This window comes from Mobula hypostoma, chromosome 29, assembly GCF_963921235.1.
Source record: "Mobula hypostoma chromosome 29, sMobHyp1.1, whole genome shotgun sequence".
NCBI lineage: Eukaryota > Metazoa > Chordata > Chondrichthyes > Myliobatiformes > Myliobatidae > Mobula > Mobula hypostoma.
In genome coordinates this window covers 10,496,813-10,502,835 of record NC_086125.1, presented here as the reverse complement: position 1 = coordinate 10,502,835, position 6,023 = coordinate 10,496,813, and positions in this window count along the sequence as shown.

Here is a 6,023-nt window from a genome sequence, read left to right as displayed (position 1 = left end):
TTATCACCCCCCACGGAAGTTTTCATGTTTTATTGTTTTACAACATTGAATCACAGTGGGTTTAATTTGGCTTTTTTTGACACTGATCAACAGAAAAAGACTTTTTCATGTCAAGGTGAAAACAGATCTCTACAAAGTGATCTAAATTAATTACAGATATAAAACACTAAATAATTGATTGTGTAAGTATGGAAACACCAATGCCTTTGAATGGAAAATCCTACAAAAGGTAGTGGATTCAGCCCAGTTCCTCACTGATGAAGTTCTCCCAAGCATTGAGCACATCCATATAAAACGCTGGCGTAGGGAAGCATCGTCAAAGATCCTGTCCACCTAGGCCATGCGCTTTTCTCACTACTGCCATCAGGTACAGGTGCCTCAGAACTCGCAACACTGGTTCAAGAAAAGTTATTACCCCTTCAACAAAATAGATAACTACACTCACTCGCCCATCCACTGAGACGTTCCCACAACCAGTGATCTCACTTTGAAGACTCTTTATCTCATTATCTCATGTTCTCATTATTTATTGCTATTTATTTATATTTGCATTTGCACTTTGTTGTCTTCTGCAGTCTGGTTGATCTTTCATTGATCCTGTTATAGTTACTATTCTATAGATTTGCTGAGGATGCCCTCAGGAAAATAAATCTCAGGGTTGTATATGGTGACATACAGTGCCTATAAAAAGTATTCACCCTTTGCCTTGAAAGTTTTCCTGTTTTATTGTTTTACAACGTTGTATGACAGTGGATTTAATTTGGCTTTTTTGACACTGATCAACAGAAAAAGGCTCTTTTGTGTCAAAGTGAAAACAGATCTCTACTAGGGATCTAAATTAATTACAAATATAAATCTCAAAATAATTGATTGCATAAGTATTCACTACCACCCACCCGACTCCTTTGATATGAGACACCAAATCACCCCTGGTGCAGCCAATTGGTTTTAGTAGTCACATAATTAGTTAAATTGAAATTCAAAAGTTAGTGAAATGTCATTACTAGGCTATGAATATAAGCAGACTGATAAGTTTCTTTCTCCAAAAGGAATTCATCCATAGAATATTTTTAACAGTGGTCTAATAGATTCATGATTAGCATTACAGATAACCAGCTTCATCATTCCAAATGATTTAAGTAACTGTCTTAAAGCATACTGTATCGTTAAGTCATGTATGACTAGCAAACCTGCGCTTTTTTGGCTGAGGGGAACTGTAACCAAGGTGTGAGAAGTAGGAAATGTTGTAAAGTGAATAGGAAGACAATAATATCACAGCAAAGAGTTAAGTAACTGGGATTTCAGAGAGTTGGTAGAAAAAATAATGGTTATATTCCTTCTCCAGGTTATGACAGGGTTCCACAACCCAAAGTTGGAAACGAGCAGGAAGATCATAGAAACAGCTGTGACGGGGAGAAAGCAGGCCTGGGGGGAACACTCACTAACCCTGGGAGTGAGTAGGTCAGCACAGGCAACTGCACTTATCCCACCAATCTCCCAACCGATTGTCCCTATCTGTACTGGATACCCATAACTGTTCATAACTGGGGAGGACCTGTAGATCAGAAACTTCAGTGGTTCAATTTAATGTCAGAGAATGTATACAGTATGCAACCTGACGTCTTTGCAGTTTGCAGACATCCACGAAGCAGAAAAGAAACGAAGAATGAATAACGGAAGACCTCAGAACCCCAAAGCCCCCACCTCCCGCCCACACACAAGCAGCATCAGAAACATCGATAACTACAGTCCATCCCAACACTTCGGTATCTCAGGCGGGCTCTCTCTCACTAGTGAGGGAGAGAAATAGATCGCCCCTGTAACAACGGCGAGAATGGGAGATCAGCAGCTCGCCAGTTCCCTGTTACAATCTTCCGCCTCGCTCCTCCGAGGCCGACAGGCTCTCACTCACCATCAAAAACAGAAAGAGAGTGGAGTTGGGGGACCGGAAGCTGTGGCCTGAAAGGGTGTTGAAGGTAGAATCCCTCATCACTCTTAAAAAGCACTTGGTTGAGCTCTTGAAATGCTGTAACTTACAGTATTGACTGCAAAGAAGATGCATATTAAATTAGCAGAATCTAATGCAGAAAATTATGAGGCAGTTTATTGTAGCAGAAAGGATGATGACAGATAATATCAACCTTTTGGCACGGTCATAAAGCCAGCACCAGACCAAAGGACATAAACCTTCGAAAGAGGCAAAGTCTATTGAGTCAGTGGTTAGTACAGCACTTGGGATCCTGGGTAGCAAAAGTACAGTTGGGCCAAAGTTGTGTAATGCAACTACTTCTGGTCACCACAATTAAGGAAGAATGAAAAGCCACTAGAAAAAATTATGGAAATATTTTCTAGATTAAAAGCAATTTATTACTCTTTTACTTTTGTTCAAAGGTTACAAACTTTAGCAACTTTTCAATACTTCTCCAGATCTTCCTGCCTCTTCAGTTTTCTCTGATCCTATCCTCCATCCCAGTTTCACCTTGTCCAGCTATGAATAATGAGCATCTCGCCTTCAATTCCAAGTCCATTTCTTTGGTTACCCTCATCACAGTCTGAACTGTGGGTACTTTCTCTCAACCTCCCTCCCCACCCCCACCCTCCCGGATCCTTCCCTCTGAACTCTTCGCCTCCATAAATCAATTCTTCACTAACATTGACACAGTTTTCTCACTCTGACCTAACCCATCCGAACTTGAGACACTCCAGTTACTATAGGCAAACCCCAAACAGCTAGCAGGGGCTGTGCTGTTGTTGTGTGACTAAGAGGGTGAACGCCAGTTTTCTGAAGACCTGTGCTACCTCACCGATGAGCATCAGGACAATCGCTGACTTCATTTATTCTGCACATCTCCCCCCCACGGATTCCAGTCCTATAGCCTCAGCAACCACATGCGTGCTACCTTTACTTCTTCCCTGAGATCCATAAGAAGGACTGCTCGGGTAAACGCTTCATTTCAACCTGTTTTTGCCCCACAGAACCCTGATGAAGAGGGTCTCAGCCCGAAATGACAACTGTTTATTCCTTTCCATAGACTCTGCCTGACCTGCTAAATTGCACCAGCCTTTTGTATGTGTTACCCTGGATTTCCAGCATCTGCAGAAGCTCTTGTGTTTAGGACCTAGTTTTTCTCACCCAGGCTCCAATCTTTCTCTCATTCTCAAGTCCTCTTCCATTTACATCCAGGACACCCCTGAAACCACACACAGTCACCATTCCTCACCAGGTTAACTTTCACAATATTATCCAATCTCCGCACACACCCGCCCCACACCAGGATAGTCTGGGGGTGCTTCTCTTCCACTAGGAACAGAAGCCCAGGCTGGATGTCTGATCAGCACCTGCCTTCATCTGCTGAACTTCTCTCAATACCTCACCTACTCCCTCCAAATCAATGGTGTATACTAGAAGTTCCCAACTTAAAGACCCCTTGCTTAATGGTATTGGTCTCCGGCATAATAAAGTTTGGGAACCCCTGCTGTAGACAGAGGAGCCCACCTGGGTCAATGGTTTTCTTGTCCCTTTGTCAGGTACGTGGAACAGTCCTCACTTCAACCTTACTCAGGTCCCGCCTTAACTTCTTTTTACAGTGTTCTGTTGATTGTACTGGTACTGGTTGTTGTGTTTGTATGGAACTCAAATGCTTTAATGACAACTTCCGCCTTCCTTTCACGTACACATTATCAATCATTAACTCTCCTTGACGTCCCCAACTTCTGTGTCTTAATCTCAGAGGTGGGTGTGGTAAACCATATATATATATATATATATATGTTGTAACTAGGTCACCTGTCTGGACACGCCCCTCTGCAATAAAGGCGATTGCGCCATTGCTCCTCCTCTCAGTCCGCGGGCAGATACTCAGCATGGTGGAGGTCACATTTTACTGCTAATAAAAGCCTTTCAGTATTTACTCTACCTCCAGTCTTTTGGAGTTATTGGTGGTGCCTAAGTGGGCTAGTGATCAATGTCTATTTCAAGCACCCCGCTACTTTAACTGCACCTCCTCCTGCCATGCTTCCGGTAAAGACTCCTTTCCATTTTCCTAGTTTCTGCGACTCTGACGATGACATCTCCCACACGTCCTCCTGGCACGTCTTTCTTCTTCGACTGTGGCTTCTCATCCATTTCAGTTCACAGGCTCCCAACCAGATCTATTTCATTTCCCACTCTCCTGCTCTCATTTCTTCTCTTAGCTCACAGAGCATGGACATACTCATTTTGACCTCACCTTCCATTTCCTCCTTGTTCGTTGGATCATCCTGTATAACTTCCACCAACCTTCTTTGCCTCCGCTCCCCTTTCAGAACAATAATCATTCTTTTTGTGACTCCCTGGTTCACTTTTCCATCTGCACTCTCTTCCTCAGTACCCGCTCCCCTCTCAAAGCGTTTTCCCGTGCAAAAGCAAGAGATGTAACACCCGCCTTCATTCTCTTCTCCTTCCACCATCTTACCTGCTTTATATTCTTTCCGAAAGAAGAAACAATTCACCGTAATCCATCCAAACTACTCTACTGCATTGGTCCTCATGATGTGGTCTTTTACGCATTGGAGAAACCAACACAAGTGTTTTGCAGAACACTACTAGTTCCTTGTTACTTCAATATTTCATGCAACTAATATTCTTCTTTTTTTGGGGTCAACAAAGCCTAATCCAATTTCTAGGAACTGGATCTTGAGATGTTAGAACAGGTACTACATACTCAGTTCCTAGATTAGATTGAAAACAATGTTTTAACTTGAATTATTCTTCTAAATACATTGAGTTAGAATTGACTCAATCTCACAAAGTATATCCCTGAGGTCTAACTATTCAATCTTACCAGGGCCATCCACTGGGACCTGACCTGTTATGACAGGGGTCACTTTGTTTGACCACTGTAATATCATATTGGGGTGGGGGAGTGGAGGTATGTTCAAAGTTCAAAGTAAATTTTAATTACCAAATTACATATATGTCACCATATATAATCCTGAGACTTTTTCTTGTGGGCATTCTCAATAAATCTGTAGATATAAGGACAATAACAGAAACAATGCCTCTACCAAAGGAGGTGTAAGGCACTCCTTCCCTCCAGTAGCCTGCAGGTCACCCTTCGGCAATCTATAGCCCTGTGATCAGGGTCATGTGAAGCCATGGGAGCGGGTGGTGATGGTCGTACGAGCAGCTTGTCCATATCACGTCCTGCTGATGTGGCCACTGACGCCAGGCAGACAAGCTCTGAAGAGTATTGATAACGGCTGGGGCCACCCGTCTTGTAAAGACACTGCCCAGAAGACGGCAATGTCAAACCACTTCTGTAGGAAAATTTGCCAAGAACAATCATGGTCATGGAAAGACCACGATTGCCCACGGCATACGACCCAGTACATAAAGAACGAGCAAATATCCCATCAGGTCCTACTAGTGGGGCCCAGTTTGATATTGCAGGGCAGCCAAGTAGTTGATCATTATTGTCACATGTACGGAGATACCGTGAAAAGCTTTACTTTGCCTGCCATTCAGACAGATAATTCCATACACAAGTATATCAAAATAGCACAGAAGAGAAAAAGTAGAGAATGCAGAACATAGTGTTACAGACAAAAATGTAGTGCAGGCAGACCAATGTATAGCAAGGCCCAGGTCAAGGTAGACTAAAAGACCATAGTGTATGATTTCCACTATAGTAGTGGATTGGAAGATGCCGTGTTCCATGTGCTGACCTGGGAGTCCTGATGTAATATTACAGGGCTTCCATGTAAGGCCCTTTTTGATATTATAAAGGCCAGCCAGTTTGGCCTGATTAATACCTGGTATTTCATGGGCTCTCTAGTGTAGCTGGCTCCAGCACAGAAATTCTCTTGCTAATATTCTGAAAATTGCAGATTTTTTTTTCTATGTATAAAATGCTGCTGCAAAATCAAACCAATCTCCTTTCACATCCAACATAAACAACCAAGATGGAAAATATGACGACAGTTTCTCAAATTCCAATAGGCTGGCGTCATTGGAATTGTCAGCCAACCTAATTGGCTGTCCT